The sequence below is a fragment of the Miniopterus natalensis genome, chromosome 2 (assembly GCF_054644295.1).
Source record: "Miniopterus natalensis isolate mMinNat1 chromosome 2, mMinNat1.hap1, whole genome shotgun sequence".
In the NCBI taxonomy this organism is placed as follows: Eukaryota; Metazoa; Chordata; class Mammalia; order Chiroptera; family Miniopteridae; genus Miniopterus; species Miniopterus natalensis.
The window spans coordinates 22,392,337-22,411,727 of record NC_142082.1 but is presented as its reverse complement, the minus strand read 5'-3'; the positions used below and the strand labels follow the sequence as shown (position 1 = coordinate 22,411,727).

Below are 19,391 nucleotides of genomic sequence, written 5' to 3'. Positions count from 1 at the left end.
AGTGGTGTAGGAAGTCCTCTCTGGCTCTAAATGGAGCTTCTCACTGAGTGGAGCCTCAACCAGCAGCAGTCCCACTGGGCTTTCTGGCCAAAGCTGGTCCATGCTGCATCCAGCATGGCACCTTGTTGGCATTTGACCCACCAGCAAAGCTGGCATTCTGGGACAGAAAATACGCACTCTCAGGCATAGAAGTAGCTTCTGAGATTTCTTCATCTGGTACCTGCCTTAAGAGAGTTCATAACCTGAAGATTTTATTTCATTATTTTCTTAGCTCAGTTTCTCTCAACAAACATCCTGTGTCCTGGGAATATAAAGATTGGTAAGACACCCTTGCCCTTCTCAGGTTTACCATGTAGGAGGAGGGAACATATACACCTGAGTACCATACACAACACACCACGAAGATCAAAAACAAGAGGATATTGAAGAACTGATAAAATAATTCCACCTGTGAAGTTCTGAGAATAATTTATGAAGAAAATCGTTTAAGGAAGGCCTTAATTACTGTATAACCTATGGGGATTTGTTTGGAGGATTCTGTTTCTCATAGGAATCCTATATCTAGATCAAGGTTTCTAATCTCAATAGTATTGACAGTTTGACTGGATAATTCTTTGTTTGGGGTGGGGAGCTGTCTTGTGCATTGTAACATGGTTAGCAGTATCCCTGGCCTCTCATTAGATGCCAGGAGAACCCCTCTAGTTGTAATGATGAAAAGTATCTCCAGACATTGTTAAATGTTTCCAAGGGGGCAAAGCTGACCCCACTTGAGAACCAGGGATCTAGATCAGGGCCTGAGGACCAAATCAGACCTGCTGCTGCCTGTGTTGTAAGTCGGCAAGCCAAAAATGGTTTTCATATGGTTAAAAAAATTAAAACAGGAATATTTTGTGACACATGGAAAACATAAAACTCATACTTCGGCATCCATAAATAAAGTTTTATTAGAACACTGCAGCACTCAATCACTTGTGTTCTGTTTAAGCTGCTTTTGTGCTACAGAGGCAGAGTTGAGTAGTTGTGGCAGGGATGATAGAGTCCACAAAGATTAAAATATTTCCTACATGGTCCTTTATATTAAGGGTTTGCTGACCTCTGATCTAGATAATGAATGATCTCAAGGGAGAGGCACAAGGAGAGAATGGCGGGGACATGTGTGTGTGTGTATAAAATGAAAGCATTTTCCTGGGCCATGCACATTTGAGGAGCTGCAGAGGCACTGAGATAGGGATTGGTGTATAGATGAGGCTGAAAGCAGAGGAAAGCTAGAAAGATGTACCTTGGGGATGTACTTCAAGACTAGAGAATGAGGGAAACCCAGTGGCTCCCCCGTGTTAAGAATGGAGAAGCCCTGCAGAGAAGCTACAAGACTTAAGTAATAAATAGCAAATGTCTCCAGTAGGCCTAATAGTCAAAACACTTATGAAAACTAAATAGAGGAAATTATAAGCAGGTTTTGCCATAATCTTAATATGCTTATACCTCCTGATTTTTAATTTATATTTGCAGTCTGAGATCCAATCTGTATTAGTTTCCCAAGGCTGCAGCAATAAAGTCCCATAAATTGGGTTGCTGAAAACAATAGAAATTGATTCTCTCAGGGTCTGGAGGTTAGAAGTCTGAGCTCAAGGTGTGGGCAGGGCCAGGCTCCTCCTGAAGGCTCTAGGGAAGATTCTTCCAGACGTCTTCCTGCCTTCTGGTGGCTCCTTCCTTGGCTTTCTAGCTGTATCACTTCAGTCTCTGTCCTTCCCTGTGTATCAGTGTGTCCTCTCCTCTACTTATGTAGACACCACCAGTGACTGGATTCAGGTTCGAACCTAATCCAGTATGACTCACCTTTGCTTAAACTAATTATATCTGCAAAGACCCTATTCCCAGATAAGTTCACATTCTGAAATTCCAACTGGACATGGATTTTGGGAGAACATTTTCACCACAGTACATAAGCCACCTTCATTTAACTGATTACAGCTGACAAAGGTCATGGACCTCAATATAATGCTTGCTGTCTAGTGATTTTCTCCCTTTATTTTTTTCTATAAACCCATATAAGCAAGTTAGTTGGAAAAAGAATGAGACTGAGTTCTTACTTAAAATCTTAAAGGACATCCTAAAAGAAAATTTCATTTAACTGTTCTTAATTTTTTTGAATGAATAGAAATTATTAAAAAGAAATTTGAAACATAGAAAAAAATCCTTGAAATTACACATATTCCCCATTATGTACCATTAATCAAAGGGAAATTTAAGATTACCCATAATCTAAATGGTTAGGTATTATATTTATGATTAATAAGAAAAATTGTTTGTTTGTGGCAGAGACATTGCTCATTTGAAACCCATTTGTTTTCTACATTCCCCAGACTTTCAATTGATTGTGTTTAGATGCAATTTGTGTTACTTTAAGACTATCCTACAAGATAGAGGAGGGCCATTCAACCTACATTAGACTTGGCAAGATAAGAAAGATGCCTTTATTGCGATATTTTGGTAGTGTTTCTTATTGCAGGTAGTCTAATCTATCCTGGTTGATACACTGTCCCTTAAAGTTACTGTTCCACATATAAGCTTTTATGAATACATCTATCATACTTAACATTGAGCACTTTCCTTTATGTAATTCCCAGCAGTACCTTTGCTTTCTTTTTTGACCCCTATGAGTTTGAATTTGCCATAGTGGTGTGTATGTCTTAACAACGCTGGAAGATAGAGAGCAGTTCTGAGCTGGGCTGCTGAGGCTTCACAGCTTTACCTCTCTGTTGATGATGGCACATAGAACACCTCGTGACACATAGTAGGCATTTAATAAACATTTGTTGGATGAGTGAAAACTGGAAGCATTAGAATAATGAGAGATAGTTACATATCTATAGCTTTATTTTTTAATTAACTTACCTTGGTTATTCAAATTTCAGTTAAATAAGATGATCAAAGATAGTTGTTTTTCATTTTTACAGGAAGTGCCTGTCCAGTTACTTGACTTTAAAAATTCCTTTTCTCCTGATAAAATAGATAAAATACAGACTAATGTAGAGTATGAATGTAGACTCTAAAATCAGACCCAGTTTTAAATTCTGGATATATCTGTGTGTACCTTTACAAGTTATTTTACTCCTCCACCCCTCAATTTCATATTTTAACATGATGTTCTTATGTAATATAATTATTATAATAGAGAAGATATATGTAAAATACTTAATATAGTGCCTGCCATGTGATTGAGCTGAGTGAGTGCATTATTGTATGTAAAATATATAAGTACACACAAACACACAATTGATTCTCGTTATTTGCAGATTCTGTATTTGTGAACTTACCTACTCACTCAAATGTATCTGTAACCACAAATCAATACTTGGGGCACTTTAGTGGTCATCTGTCGATGTGTGCAAAGTGGGGAAAATTTTGAATTGCTCCATATGCATGTTCTCACCTGAGGTTGACAAGGCAACTCTCTCTCTTTTAAACTCTCATACTGCAAACAAGTGCCCTTTTTGCAATGCATTTAGTACCAGTTTTTTTGCATTTTTGTGCTCTTTGTTGTTGATTTTGCCATTTTAAATGGCTCCCAAGGATAGTGTTCCTGAGTTCCAAGAAGCCTGTGATGTGCCTTACAGGAAGAATGAGCTTGATCCAGCATGAGTAATAGTGTTGTTGGCTTTGAATTAAATATTTGTAGAATGTTAATGAATCAAACATATATACTAAATAAAGTGTCTTTAAACAGAAGCACATATAAAACAAAGTTTTATATTGATCAATTGATTAAAATGTGGTGACTCTAGGCTCACAGGAATCTAAACCTTGAATTTCTCCAAGAGCAATTGTTCAGTGATTGCTGTTTGTGTACTTGGAGACTTTACAGAACATAACTACCATGAATAGCAAGAATTAACTGTGTACATAGCAAAAGTAACTTTATATTTATTACATTTATAAAAAATAAGTTTCAAAAAGTCTATCTCTCAACAATAAAATAAAAATACGTAATGTTTTAAAGATCCTGGGATGTGGTAAAACTGTAATTGAGTGGACTGAATCTAACCTGATAATAAAATCAATGATCATAACTGATAATTATAAATATATGGTATCAGAAACATCACATTTATTGTTTCATTTAATCATCATAACAAGCACAAAGTATATAAAGTATTATCTCTTTTTTACTGATGAAGAAACTGAGACCCTGCAGAGGAAAGGAACTTGCTTGGTGTTACACAGTAAAACATATAATTGGAGCTTGAACCCAGAGCTTTTGGTTGTGCATTCTAGGACCTTGCCTTGATAAATAATGCTTCATGAAATGATCTATAGGCTTTTGCTTGCCTAATGAATGGTATAGTTCAAACCCCAAGGTTCTCACAAAGATGACTAGAGGTAATAAAGCAACAAAGACCGATATTTATAAACCTTAAATCAAGCGTTTCTCACTTGTAGGAATAGTGAACATTGTGGGAATAGGGGCCGATAAGCAATGATCTTGTCAGCTCTGCTTGCCTGCTGTGTGAGTGTGGTTATTGTCCATTTCTCTTCTAAAATCGTGTTGGTTTTCCTCTTCTCTTTCTTCCGAAGATGAAAGAGACAGAGCTTCGGAACTTTTCTATAAATTTCTGTGCCAGGCAGAATTGCTTATTTGAGTTCTCTGTTGAATGAATAAAGATCAGGGTATTCTAGATCTGTTTGAAAGTTACATAAATTCACATTTTGAATAATACATGTGCTTCAGGTTCAATCAGCACCTTGTATTTGCATATAAGATTTTATACACCATGGCAGTTCTATCATCCGACTCAGGTTATTTGGTTTGCCTGGCATAACCTGTCTAGATACTTGTTTTAATAGATGCAAACAATAGTTTGTCAAACAGGCAGCTCTTCATAGCGGTTCATTTCCTTTTAAATTAGGAAAGCTGGCCTGTTCCAAGGCGTCATCTCTACATCAATGCATTTGTTCTGATGATGTCTTTGGCTTTTTGAATGCTTACAAATACAGCAAGGAATAGATTAATAGAATTGCAAGCCAGAAGGTGCTTACCAATTGTTGTTTCGATCTAATTTTCCCAGTGAGGAAACAGGCTTAGAGAGGTGGAATCATTTGCCCAAGGCGGTACAGCTGGCTCCTGGCAAAAAGGCTTCTTTTGCAGTAGACTTTCCATGGAATCATGCTGTCAAAAGAAACCACATCAATCAGGCCATTTACTCTGCAGTGAAGAGAGTTTAAGTGAATTAGAAATGTGAGGTGAACTAAATTCTTTTGGTCACTACTTCTGTACAGTGGATCAAAAGAAGCTTGGAACAATGATTAGATCAAGGCTACTGTCTTATTTTATATTTGATGATCAATAAAAAAAAGGATCTATGATTGGATAGAACTGAAGATTTTAACAAGGAGGCTACTACCTAGATGATTTCCACAAATCCTTTTAAATACCAGAAACTCACTTTTCTCTGTTGGGTGATCAAAGAGTGGTGTAAGATAGTTGACGATTTCAGTATGATGTGGTTATACCTTTATTCTAGAAAGTGTTCTTTAACGCATTTTTATGAAGGAATGTAGTAGAAAAATAAAACGATCAATTTCCTGTGCTTACTCGGAAACTGTCAACAGGAGATGTAGTTAGGACTTGGCATCCATACGCAGAGTGCATTGCTATTCAGAAACAACTGAGTGAGAGATTTTCTGGCAATAATTCTTGTCATCTATTAAAAATAAGAACCTTAAAACTGTCTAGCCTATGAAATTGAGAAGGCACTTGTAAAGTAAACATTCCAGGTAAAATAATTGGTAGTCAGTGTCCCAAACTATATTCCTATCTTTGAAATATCTATACAAACATCAGCCTGAAAAGCTTTCTTAATGTTCAGCTTGGTTTCTTTAATAATCAGATGCAATAAGTGTGAATTACTGGATAACACTTGAGTACAATAAATACGTTTCTTTATCTTTTTGAAATCAATTTAAATTACTCTGTCCTCTAGCCCTGATGATTGGTTAGAAGGCCAGTCTCAGCCATTCTTTGGGTACCCTCTCCATCTTTAGGGTCATACAAGGGCCTAGAGATATTAGGTATCCTCAAAGAAGCCTCTTAGCCTGTGTGCTCTGACTACTTTGTGACCACCCAGATGGTGTTGTGTGCTGGGCCTCCACAGGCTGGAGGTGACGCCAGGGCTTCCTTAGAATGGGTCTCACTCACCTTCTCCCTGTGCAAGCAGTCCTACTCCTCTAGGTCAGTGACTTGTATGGACGGTCCCATCTCCTCTGTGCCAAGCTAGGCTATGGAAGGAAAGGCCAAGGTTCCATTGTACACATTCAAGGCCCCACCTTTCTCACACTGGTTTTAAGATGCCCAGGTCTCTATCCAAACTTGCAACCTCTTTTTTTCCCCTGGGCCCTAAAAAGCAATTATTTTCTTAACACCCCTCTTTAAACACTCAGATCCCTTTTTCTCTCAGAGGGCCCAGAATAAATGAATTGTTCATTCGCTCTCTTGGATAGGAAAAACCAGACTTCAAGGCTTAGCTCTCAGTATGGAAGGCAATGGCAACACCTCTCATTTTATGAGGTGAGTGTATAGGAAAGTAAAACCACAAATTAATTTCTCAATAGCCTCTTCTGCTGTATATATTGTCATAGACACAGACAGCAAGGAAAGTTACCTGTCTCCAAACAAATTGATGACCTTTCATGTTTTCTTACTCTACTCCCAGCCTTCACAGAAGCTGCTTCTCCTGTGTAGGATTTTGTGCCCACAACTCTCTTCAATTGTTTGTTGAGCACACACTAGTTTATGGCTTTGATTGTAAATCCACCCAAGGTTTTCAAGAGGATTTTGGACACTTTTATGCATTGTGAATTGCCTCGGTGAGATTAAAGGGCCCCAACTAAACCTTGGCAATTCCTTTTGGAGGCAGCCATTCTTATTGTTAGTGACACTGGCTAAAGATGATTTGGGAGTTCTGAGCACCATCCTCAAAACTGAAAGATATGGAGGTCTCTGGAAGCCAGGGGTCCTCAGCCATTTGCAGGCATGATTGCTGCTCTATGCTACCTGTTGAGATCACTTAACTGAGAAGCAGGAAACTGGGGTTAATGGCCTACTCATGAATTCTCTGTAATTACATCTTGATTAGTTCAAAGTGCTAATCATTGGCATCTTTATTTTGTGTTTCAGTCAAAAGAGCAGATGAAATCTCAATACCTGGACCTTTCATTTTCATTTAATAAATCTAATATATCAAGAATGCTGACGGGCAGGGAGGAAAGAACTAACTCTGGCATATACATGAACATTTTAGTTGATCTTTCCTAACACAAAGGCAAGGTTATTTTTAGTCAAAATAAGTAGGAAAGAAAGATGCCCATACATTTGATTAATCCTGATGATTTAAACTTTAAGAATGTTACTTAAAAAAAAAAAAAAATGTTATGTTTCATCTTGAGACTAGGATGTGGAATGAGTTATATCTAGAAATTCACAGAATCCTGAATTACCATTTTATCTATTTCTGTTCCCAGTAAGATTCCATTGAACTCCAACTCCGAGCTTCTGGTGTGGTTGAAATTGAAGTGCTCTCCCATCCGCCACTGGGTGTCAATAATGCTCACATTCTACACACCTCCCTCGGGGGCAGTAAGCGTGTCTTAGCATCATGCACCAGCTTCCTTAAGCTACCTCTGTCCTAGAGGCCTGCTGTTCCAAGCTCAGTCCGTTTCCTGTGTTTAGCAGCTTTGGAAAACAGCTGGCCCTCCGTCCAAATTCTATAATCCTTCATGTATCTCAAGTGTTATTAAGTCATGTTTTTGCTTCCTTTTTTCTGGCTAAGTAATTCCAAATCCTTTAACCATTACTCATACACCATTCTTCCCTAAGCCATCTCTCTGGCTCTGCCATGTACTTCCTTTATTCTACAACACACTCTGTTTGCTGTAGCAACTGCACTTATGACGAGCTACTTGATCATTTCACTACCAGCAGATGAGCTTTTCTGACTTATTCTTCCCAAACACTGCCCTTGCCCCATGCCCTCCGCATTCCCAGCCTTTGCTAGGTCTGCCTCTGCACCAGAGGCAGAACCAATGTCAGTGTGGGACAGTGGAAAAACAAGGGGGAGGAGTCAGGAGATCTGGGTTCCAGTCTTGGTTTTCTTCGTGGCCAGGATGCTTGGGAAATGACTTTTATCAGGCAAACAACTTGACTCTGCACAGCAAGGGTCTGAGGTTGAACCATTAGCCTCATTTTATTGTAGGAAACATCAGTATAGTTAAAAACCCCAGCCTGAGTTTTGCTTTGATTTGATTTTAAAACCTGTGTTATTTTTTCTATACCTATCGTCTCTTGATTTTTTTAGAAAGCACATAGGCTTCTGTAGAATTAATGCAACACAATAAAGTACTTCTGTGAAACTAGTTAAAATATTTCCATTCCATATTTCAAGCTCCGTGGGTGCTGGGGTGGTGCTATATGCCTATGGTGGCAGAATGTCAGGTGAATGAATAAAACATAGAAACACAGATGCTTGGTAAGATCGAGATGAGAGTGAGGCCTTTCACAGATGGTGTCCCTTCAGTCTCATGGTTTCCAACACTGGCTGCACACTAGAAGCACCTGAAAAGCCTTAAAACTTACCACCACTGAGCCCCATGCCACAGGAATCTGATTTAAATGGCCTGGGGTGGGGCCTAGAGTTTATAAATGATGAACCTCTCCCAGCTCAATCTAAGCCTCAGCCAGGGATGAGAACACTGAATCCTAATTTTGGTGCTTTTGAAATTTAGTTTCCATATGAACTAAGTGAAGCTCTCACAAATGTAGATTCTTATCCAAGGGTTGAGGGCTGGGCCTGAGATTTTCATCTTTAATAATTGCCAGGTGATGTTGAGGCTCTTCGTCTGTGACACACACTGACCAAGACTGCTTGAAGTGTCATCCTCATTGGCTGTTAATGGCACCCTGTTCTAAAAATTCTTCAATAGAAATAATTTATATTCTCTATCACATACCCCCTTTTGGCAGTGTCTGCATGACAATGAAGTGTGCAAATTGTGGTTAATCCATAGTTAAGTTAATGATTATGGATGAAACATCTAAATGATTCAGGCTCTGGGTAGGCTTCTGTTCCCCCAGGAACTGAATTAATCTAGTGATTTTCTAACACTTATCTGCAAAGTTATGTAGCCTAAAACAGCTTCCTTATTTGCAATCATCCTCTGCCCACCAACCTCATTGCTCAACATGAGAAGTAGTGGTATAAGGCAATGAATGGTCTTTAAACTCTTAGGGACTAGAGAACCATCTTGCTTTGGCATTTGTTACTCTGGATTCTCTTGACACAAGTGTTGGGAGGCAGTTCACCTGATGGAGCAGAGCAGCTCCACCTGTCTCACAATCTGACCTCAAGAAGTTCTAGAGCTACTCTGAGGTTTTATAGAGCTGACTCAGACCAGCATCAAAACTTCAGATTTAGTCATTTCTAAGTGATGGTAAATATAAAGTACTTTATTTCTAGATTACATCCAAATAGTTCCATGCAAAATATATGCATAGCTAATATTCATAGTTTTAAATACAAAATAGAGGCATTTTTTAATAACTTGCAGACTGTGGGTTATTAAAGGCCAGTGTTACTTTCAGGGATACATAGGGTCCCAAAAATGTATACACACACTTTGAATAATTATAAAGGCAGTGTTTATTAAAATACATTTCATTTTCAAAATTGAGCTATCAGCTGTTAAAGTGTGTATACATTTTTCGGGACACCCTGTATGTTCATGGTAACTCACAGCTGAGCTTAAATGGAGGAATCAGGAGATCCCTTTTGGGGGGAGGCACTCTGGCTGAAGGTGAAGAAAAGTGTAAGATGCATATGTTTACTCAGGGCCTGACATCAGTTCTAACTTCCTTAAAATTACTTCTAAAGTTGCAGCTTCCTCCCAGCCCAGTCCCAAAGGCCACCCTTTCTAGCTGTCTCCCTCTAAACCCAGCCTGCATTTTATCTCCTGCTGAGCTTCTGACACTGATCACTCTTCTCATCTTTGAATCCTCTATAAATATTCATAGGCTGTAAGAAATGGCCTGGGAAGCTGGCTCTCTAGTTGAATAGCTGCTGCTGCTGGATGAGCAGTAAATCACTCCCACCCCTGAGCATGGCGTAAGGATTAGGTGAAGTCAGAGAATGATGGCAGAATGAAAAGAACAAAAGCTAGGATCAGATCCCAGGTTTCAGCTCGCCACCCCCTTCACAGTGCTGCCTGTGATCTGGGTGATGCCCTCCAGCTCTCGAGTCTAAGGATGACACCTGCTGGGGCGGGCACACGGTGGCAGTAAGTCAGTGAGTCTCTGTCAGGGACACCCACTCTGCCCTTCTGAAGCTCAGCCTCCTGTGAGGTTTATGGGAAAAGGCATTTCTAAGCATGCCAAATGAGCACGTCATCGATTCTTTTTCTTTTTTAAATTTATTTTTGTTGAAGGTATTACAGATGTTCTCTTTTTCCTTCCACTGGACCCCTCCACCCCGCTCTCACCCTCTCCCCAGGCCTTCACTGAGATTCCTCAGTCTGTTGCATGCTTTCATGTCTCTGGATCTGTTTTGTTCGTCAGTTTATTTTGTTCATTAGCAGGTCATTGATTCTTGCTCAAACACCCTGTAGTAGGGTAATGCCATAACTCTTAGTGTCCAGACAAGTTAATAAGTATTTATGTCTTAATAACTTAGCAGCCATTTAAAAAAATAATACACACACTAAAAGAAAATTAGTATTTGTATTTCCTCCTTAAGTAACCACATCGGGCACTTCATAACTTCTCACATAGTTTTATTGATGGTTTCTTTTGCTGCGTGAAACCTTTTTAGTTTGATGTAGTCCCATTTGTTCATTTTGTCTTTTGTTTTTCTTGCGCAAGGAAATATATCAGAGAAAATATTGCTACCAGAAATGTCTGTGATTTTACTGCCTGTGTTTTCTTCTAGGATTTTTATGGTTTCAAATCTAACATTTAAGTCTTTAATTCATTTTAAGATTATTCCTGTGTTTGGTGTAAGCAGTGGTCTAGTTTCTTTTTCTTTTTCTTTGCATATATCTGTCCAATTTTCCCAACACCATTTATTGAATACATTATCTTTAGCCCAAAAATGTCCACACTACCCAAAGCAATCTACAGATTCAACACGATTTGTATCAGGACACCAATGGCTTATTTCACAGGACTACAACAAATATTCCAAAATTTGTATGGATCCACAAAAGACCCTGTATAGCAACAGCGATGTTGAGAAAGAAGAACAAAGTTGGAAGAATTATGCTACCTGATATCAAACTGTACTACAGGTCATAGTTATCAAAACAGTAAGGTACTGGCATAAAAACAGACATATAGATCAATGGAGCAGAACAGAGAGCCCAGAAATACACCCATGTGTTTATAGTCAATATTTGACAAAGGAGGCAAATACAGGTGTTTTTAAGAGTCAGAAACGGTATTATCACATCATACTAGTGGAATGTCCTAAAGTAAAACCATGATTCCTTTCCTTACATAGATAGTTTTCTGGAGAATTAACTGCTCCCCCCATTCAACAAGAGTTTACTTAACACATGCTACGTTCCATGCTCAGCCCTGAGCCCCTGGGACACATCAGTGAGCAAATCCTTGTCCTTGTGGAACAGATACAGATCCTTGTTCTTGTGGAATTCCATTCTATTCCCGTTTTCAATGAATAGAAGAATGGAGACCCACATAGCCTTTGGGTTCTTTTATAAGTGTATCTCTCTATTTAAGTGTGTATAAAAATGGATGGGAGAGACAGAGAGAATGATGAAACACATGTGGCAAAATGTTAACAATCAGGAGACCCGAGGGAAGGGTCTCTAGAAGATCTTTGCACTATTCTCGTATCGTTTCTGTAATTTAAATTTACTTCAAACTTTAAAAAAGGAAGCAAATAAGCAAAACCAGAAAATATAAAGAGTAAAATACTGCAAAATTTCCCATTAAAAAAAAAAACACATAAGAAAGTTAGAAAAGGACTTTTATCTCCTCAAAAGTTCTGTTTAATGACCTATTTTCAAAGATTGGGGCTCTGCAGAAAACAGGCATACTTAAGATGTTTCGAATCTAATCAGTGACTGAAATGAAACTAGGGGGAATTATTCTATATTAATGAAAATCAATGATCTATGAATACTGTATTAATGAAGACTGATGATATATGAATTTAGCGTGAGGAAGCAATTCCCGTTAATGGATTGATTATAGTTAGAGTGTTGATACAAAATTGAGTTGCGATGATGTTTCTGTTAGGCCATTCTCATCTTTGTTTACTCTCTGGAAGGGTTTAATGGCACATATTTTGGAACATGGAATATTTTATTTAATTTCCTTTATGGCATGGAAAAACGTAGCACATTTTTTTTCCCTCCCTTGCAGCTCTGGATAGCAGGATTCACTTCCAAGCATATCCTATGAGAATGGAGAGAGATTCTCTATTTTATCAGAATAATTAGGATCATTTTTGGATCTGCTCTGCAGTGGAGCAGTGGCTTTTCCCTGTATCTTTTGGGAAAGTAGGGGTTGTAATAGGGTCTTTTACCTCATATTCTGACTGGGCCCACATTCTTCCAACCCATTTCTCCCAAATCAACAATAAATTAATAAATAAATCATTGCAAATCAAATCTTCTGAGATTTGATTTAAGACCTAGTTGTGGCACCACAAGTTCCTTAAGCAGTGCTTTCTAGACTTTGCACTAAAATAAGTTAGCATGAAATGTGGCCTTTATATAAATGATAAAATAAAAATGTCTTCCCTCTGCACGAATGAGTATATATCCATGAGTATAAAGCAAATTACCCAGAATCCACAACTTAGAAATAACCATTGCTGAGATTTCCATTTATAGCCTTCTAGTCTTTAAATATAGTTTTTTTGTGTGTGTGTAGAGTTTAATAAAAAGTAATTTCACTTATACCCTACATATAAACAATATCTTTTTTAAAAATATTTTTTATTGATTTTTAGAGAGAGCAGAAGGGAGAGGGAAAGAGAGAGAGAGAAACATTTATTGGCCGCCTCCTGTAAGCACCCTGACCTGGGATCAAGCCTGCAACCCTAGCATGTGCCCTGACTGGGAATGGAACCAGCAATCCTGCGGTGCACGCGACGGCTCTCAACCAACCGAGCCACACCAACCAGGGCTAAACCATATCTTTTAGTTTACTTTATATCCTGAACATTTTTTTTTTAAACAGGTTTTTAATTAATACCTGATATTTCAGAGTATAGATGTACATAATTTATTTAATCTATTTCCATACATCAACATCTAATTTATTTTTAACCCTTTAAAGTAAGTTTAATAAAACCATTAAAGATTTAAAATTTAGCTTTCATAAGTTATTTATTAAAACATGAAGATCCCCTGAGTTGATATTAACTGAAATTCACTAGTATTTTCTTTTTCATTTACTCATTACATGATGGTTGAGTATCTGTCTATCTTCTACACATCCTCTGTGAGAGATACAAAAAAAATCTGTCTTAAGCCCAACTCTGCACAATTTGCATGGAGTTGAGCATTTTCCTGCAGGAGAGACTGGCTGTTTGGACCCTGAGCTGTCAATCTACACTGACAGTCGTCTCCTCCAGCCAGCACTGACTGACCCAGTCAAACTGAACTCTTAACAGCATTTGCAGGAAAAAAACAGTGATATTTGTTGAAGAATTCTTACTGTCATTGTTATTTTGATTTAGGGCAGGAAAAAAAAAAGACAGCTTATCAAAGGGACTAGAAATCAGAAAAATTGTTTTAGAGACAATGCATATTTCCAAATAATTCCCACAGAGAACAGGTGCTGAAACCTAGGGAATGTGTTGACTCTGTGGTTTACCTGTGTATTTAGACTATTGCTTCCTCAGCATCACAATAAAATGGGTTGACATTTAATGTGGTGCTGGTCTTCGAGTCCAAAGATCTGGTCTTTGCCATTTCCTCTGCTGCTTTTTATTACGGGGCTTAATACTGATTGATTTATCTCCCTGAAGTTCAAGCTTCCCCATTGGTCAAATGGGGTTTGGGGGCAACTTAAGAAAATACGTGGAATAGACATAATACACTAGTTGCAGAATACCACACAGCCCAAAAGAATTTGTATTATGGATAAGAATGCCTTAGGGGAGAAAACCGCATCCTTTGAAATGAGTAAATTCCTTGAACTATTTTAAAAGCTCCCAAATCCTTTTGGAGGATGGGCTAATTTTTGTTACCTTAAAGCCTAGAAAGCATGAGAAAGAAAGAGAAGGGGAAGTTAGTGGCAGCCCCATGTTCAGAGGTCGAAGGGCACCCCACGTCCCTGGTTCAGAAGATAGAGAGGCAGTTGAGAATCCCGTTGCCTGCTGACTGTGTAACCCCCTAATCTGGCTAAGGACACTGACTTGGTGATCTGATAAGACCCTCTCTTCTCAGTTGAAAGTGTACCTCCCCTAGGCTCTTAAACAATTATTCCCGAATTTTTCACTAATTCTTGTTTTTTCATTGTGATGTTAAATCAGGTCTGACCCAGAAGCGAGGGTGAGCAACTCATTCCAGTTTGCCCAGGACTTGCCCTGCCTTAGCACTCGAAAGGCCCATGTTCTGGGAACCCTCTCAGTGCTGGGCAAAGCAGGATGGCTCGTACCAGGCCAGAAGCTTTGAGCGAAGGTTTGGATGCCATGATAAACGAATCAGAGTAGATGGCTTCCTGTTTGAAAGTAAAATTTCTAAAATGCTATGCATATTTGCATTCTCTGAAATGTACAGAAATAGGCCACTCCAGCAAATGAACAAAAGTTTGAAAGAATACTGACATTCAAAATACACAGTTGAATCCAAAAGAAGGAAGGTGACTGGGATATGCGTCTGCATTTGACATGTTGCCCTTCCACAGTTTAGCCTTCACTCCTCCATTATCTTGTCACTTATTTGCTAGTATTTACATTGACTAGAATGGCACTTAACTACTCAAGCACTAAATGACACAATTTAGAAGAAACAAGAAAATTCTGGTGACTGGTGGACTTCGTCACTTCGCAGGTGCAGAGCATTCATTCATCTGTCCAACAAAAGGCATGGGATATACACTCTGTCTGCCACCATGCAAGGTGCTGGCCTCGTGGCCAGTCTGGTTGTATACAGTGTCACATTGCAGAGTGAGGAGGTGTTTGGGAGAGGCACACGCAGGGCGCCCTGGAAATATTTTTGTCATTAGATCAGCTATGGTTATTCTTCCACGAAGAAACACATATAGGAGAGAGATACATATTATTTTAGACCATTTACTCAAGGCAGCTACAGATATTTGTTGAGAACCCGCTTCTTGACAAACATGCAAAGCACTAAAAGTGATATTGAAAATAACTCCACTCTTAGGTGATTCTTAGAAATCAAGTTTTGGAGATAGACTTGTTTCAACTACCTCAAGCATTAAAACAGTTTGCGTTTATTTTAGTTACTCTGAACTGACTACAGATCTGTGATCTTTTGTTCAAAATATTTGGGGCCGAATGAATTTTAAAAATCAGAAATTTTAGGATTTTTGATATATAATAAAGTACATGTAGCATATATTATGTTTCTGTGAATCTGAAATAGTACGTCATGATCAGAGATATTAATAGTTCTATTGCAATATGTAAGTATGTTTACACTAAGAGATACATATGTATATAGACTATAAATAGCCTGTGTGAACTCAGGTCAGGTTTTGATAACAAATGAATCACACAGAAAATTTTGAATTTCAGAGATTTTGAAGCTTTTCTGAATTAAACTAAGGGATTGTGGACATGTACTAGAGAAGACAGCAAACACAAAAGTATTAAGTATCAAAGTATTAGTATTATGATCAAATGTCTTTTACCCATACACATGTACACACACACAACTAAAACTACAAGGTGGTTGTCAAGGCCTCGGGGCTCACAGAGCAGATGGGATGGAGGAGCGCCTGGCAGGACAGGTGCTTAGCTACTCTGTGGAGAGGGACTGTACACGGCCGCAGACCAGGCTGCTGAGGGTGCCGTCAGAGGCAGGAGGTACAGCATCTCAACAGCTCAATGTGTATTTGAGTTTCTGCGCGTGGAGAGGGATCAGAATGGCTATTTAACTTTTATTAAATTTTTATAACTTTATTTTTATTGTTGATACTATTACAGGTGTCCCCATTTCCCCCCACTTTGCTGACCTCCACTCAGCCCCCCCCCCCCTGCCCCAGCCATCACCACAGTGTTGTCTGTGTCCATGGGTTCTGCTTATATGTTCTTTGGCTAATCTTTTCACCTTCTTTCATCCAGTTCTACCCCTCCCCCCTCTTCTCTGACAGCTGTCAGTCTGTTTCGTGTATCCATGACTCTGGTTTTATTTTGCTTATCAGTTTTCTTTGTTCATTAGATTCCACGTGTAAGTGAGATCGTATGGTATTTGTCTTTCTCTGATTGGCATATTTCACTTAGCATAATACTCTCCAGGTTCACCCATTAAAGCATAATATCAGCTACTATTTTGAAGAATCTTTTGTAACTTGGTGAAATGGGAAAACTGATTGGGGTTTTAAGAAAATACCAAGTAAATATCCCTTTCTGTTTCGTGGATAAAGATGTGACATTTTGGTTATTGCCTTCAAAATGTTGTGCTCCATTGCCATTGGATGTAATATGAGACTTACTTTTATGTGAAGATCCTAGAAGACTTTATGTTACAGTCATTTTCAAATAAAATCTGGCAATATTTAGATCAGTAGTCCACAATATTGGCTGTGCGTTAGAAACATGGATGAAGGTGGGGGGGGCGTGGAGGAAGGTGTTAAAAGCATCCTGATGCCTGGCTCCTACTCCAAGATTCTAATATAATTAGTCTGGGGAACAACCTGGAGATTTTATATACACACACACACACACACACACACACACACACACACAATTTATTTCATAGGTTTTATTTACTTTTTGGTTCTTAAAATTTTTCTTTATTGTTGAAAATATTACAGATATCCCCTTTTTCCTCATTGACCCTTTCCACCTCACACCCACTCCCTGCCCCAGGGTTATACATATATGCATATAAATTCTTTGGTTAATCTTTACCCACCCACCCACACACCCATTCCCACCTTCCTTCTGAGATTTGTTAATCTGTTCCATGCTTCTGTGTCACTGAATCTATTTTGTTCATCAGTTTATTATGTTCTTTAGATTCCACATATAAGTGAGATCATGTGATATTTCTCTTTCTCTGCCTGGCTTATTTTGCTTAGCATAATATTTTCCAGGCCATAGATATTTCTAAAGCTCTCGATAAGTCTAATGTTCATCCAAGCTTGGAAACTACTGGTTTCTATTAATTCCTTCTTGATTTTAAGTTCTATATAGAGGAAGTGAAGTCCATATTTAGCTAAATATATTTGCAATTATACATAAAGAATGAAATAAAAGTAAAAATTAACTATACATCAACTAATGAGCTTTGTTAAAAACATGTTTTAAACCAAAGGATAATCTTTTTCTTACTTTGTATTTATTTTATTAGAATAATACACTTTTGCCAAAGAAATATGGGTATTATGGTTCAAATTCACATACAGATTTAGCAAAATAACTTGGAAAATATTCTCCTTCTACAAAATCGTATTATTTGGCATCCAGTCAAAGCCATAAAAGAGAGCTTCTACAACTTGTTCTATACCCCACATTGTGGGTTTTAAAGAGATGGTGAACTTGAATATTAACCTTGTGGAAACCAGAGATATCAGAGATGTTGTCAGAGGTCACACAGCTCAGTAGTGGGGGGAGTCCAACCCAACCTTGACTTCAGACTTTGATTGAAAGCTGTTTTCACTCCCTTTATAGTACTCAGTTTGCCTTTATATGAAATATAAGCTGAGTTGAGATTGGTGAAGACAGTTGGAAACAAAGCATAAGAAAATTAAATTTTTGGGTATACAAAGGATAGAATTATTAAAGAAGAGAAACTACAATACAGATGCAACATCAAACTACTTCCTTAAATGCAAGATAAGATTACTATCTTATTTGATGAATATTCCATTGTGCATAATGCCGACTAGAATGTGGTGTGTAAAGTATCAATTGATAGATTTGACTCTGAAATGTTTTTTAGGGCCCTGTTTGGAGAACAGTAAATTATGCTTCAAGAGTCAACATTTATTCAGATTGTAAACATTTGATATGTTTTCTGTTGTCATCAAAAACAACAGAAATTGATAAAGGTGCAGGAAACTTTGGAAGCAAAATCCAATTTCCTTCAGAAAAGTGGATAGAAGTCCTTTCCCATGTAGGTCAACTGCATATTTGTAGCTTTTTATTAGCATTTCTGAGTCACAGCAGAATGATACTGGATGGCTGTTAGGATGGTACGGCCCACGTTTCAGCTTTAGTTTCACACAGTGATTTATTGCTGAATCTCGCAATAAAGTTTTTAAGAGCTGTATTATTTCTCTAAGTCCTAATAGAAATAATACCATTGTTTATCCAAACTAGTTCAAGTGTCCTTATCTGATGTAATTTCTGGATAGAGAGGAAAAGACTTTCTCGATATATTGTTACAGTACAGGCATTTCTTGAATTAAAAAATTCAGCAAGTATTTATTTCTACGTCATTCATTTAATCTAAAAAATAAAAGCTTAAATAAAAGTTATTTAAAAGGTTGGAGGGTTAATTAAATGGTTACTTAACTTGCTATTGAGCTTCCACATCTCAGCTTTTCCTTGGAATGAGCCTAATTCCCATGGTTTTGCCAGCTGTCCTACATATCACAGAGGGAAAGAACAAACAGAAAGTAGTGCTACACGACGTTATGACTGATGGGCTATGTGAGATTTTACATTTCTTTTCCTTTGTCAAAATATTTGGATCAGAAATTTCCCCCCGAATTGAATTAAATCTTATATAAGATACAAAGATGACTGAAGTCTAGGAAGAAGAAGTCCCTCTGCTTATTAAGAAGTATGAAAAGAATCTGTAAGGTAGCGAAAGGAACGCTGCTCTTGGAAACCAAGGATTTGGTTTGGAGTCCTCCCTTTGCCATAACTAGACATCTCACCTTCAGTAAATCATTCATTCGGTATCTCTGAAGTCCATGTCTGGGAAAGGAGACAATAATCCGAGTCATAGTTATTACGAGGCTGAAAGCCACTTGTATGCTGTAATGCATAAAAAAGTTATTTTTACTTTCTGTTAGTAAACTTCAATTTGGGTTCTTTTTTTAATGGACCAAAAATAACTATAAAGTCACAATGGAATGTGTTAAATTAATAGGTGGGACTGCGCAATCTTAAAATAGTGGTATATGCCTTTTCACTTTGGAGAAGCAACATCTGCTCTATAGTATTTTCTTT

General features: G+C 38.0%; 1 protein-coding gene across 1 annotated transcript in view; it reads left to right on the top strand.

Annotated features, from left to right (window-relative positions):
* ZMAT4 (zinc finger matrin-type 4) overlaps positions 1 to 19,391 on the top strand; it is a 303,247-nt gene that overhangs the window by 180,742 nt on the left and 103,114 nt on the right. The gene's annotated exons all lie outside the window — the stretch shown is intronic.